Source organism: Eurytemora carolleeae, unplaced genomic scaffold (genome assembly GCF_000591075.1).
Source record: "Eurytemora carolleeae unplaced genomic scaffold, Eaff_2.0 scaffold2925, whole genome shotgun sequence".
Lineage (NCBI taxonomy): Eukaryota > Metazoa > Arthropoda > Copepoda > Calanoida > Temoridae > Eurytemora > Eurytemora carolleeae.
In genome coordinates this window covers 2,756-3,543 of record NW_019399633.1, presented here as the reverse complement: position 1 = coordinate 3,543, position 788 = coordinate 2,756, and the positions used below count along the sequence as shown (strand labels likewise).

Sequence of the window (788 nt, the reverse complement as noted above, 5' to 3'; positions counted from 1 at the left end):
AATTTGCCATTCGTGTCATATCTGCATCATTTACTATCTCCAGGTGGGTCAACCTATGCCGGCTGAAACCAAAAAAAAATGTTATAAAACAAATTAAATGATTTGATTTTTCAAATTTATGTGTGCAAGAGATTAAAGATTTTGGAATTTTAAAAAAATATGAAATTATTCATGAAATTTACAATGTTCAGAGCAATGAAAAAATTATTCTTGAATCCCTGGGAACCATTTAAATCAACAAACTTTCATTAATCACATAGTTTCCAAAATAAATTAATTTTTATAAAAATACCTCAAATTGGAGACTTTAGCATTTTCAATAGCAGTTACTGTCTCCTGAATAAGATAAAAATAAAGATTTTAAAAAATCATATTTCATATTTATTGCACCATCCCTTTAACTTACCGCGACACCGCGTTCTCCAATTGTATGAACCACAAAATCAAATCCCTCACCTTGGGCTCTAATACAGAATAGGATTAAAAGGACTTTTGTTTAATATTATGTATACTATTTTTATTGTTTTTACTATTAATTTCATTAATATTAATATTAATATTATTATTATTATTATTATTATTNGTATATGTACAGTCTAGGAGAGTACATTAGAATCTCGGTATATGTACAGTCTAGGAGAGTACATTAGAATCTCGGTATATGTACAGTCTAGGAGAGTACATTAGAATCTCGGTATATGTACAGTCTAGGAGAGTACATTAGAATCTCGGTATATGTACAGTCTAGGAGAGTACATTAGAATCTCGGTATATGTACAGTCTAGGAG

At 29.0% G+C, this 788-nt stretch overlaps 1 long non-coding RNA gene across 1 annotated transcript; it reads right to left on the bottom strand.

Moving 5' to 3' along the window:
* LOC111717761 (uncharacterized) lies at nt 1-500 on the bottom strand. The gene is made up of 3 exons (XR_002768899.1): nt 407-500; nt 293-336; nt 1-62 (listed from the first exon to the last, which is right to left on the bottom strand). It is a non-coding gene; the product is annotated as an uncharacterized LOC111717761 (long non-coding RNA).
* Nucleotides 501-788: the final 288 nt, after the last annotated feature.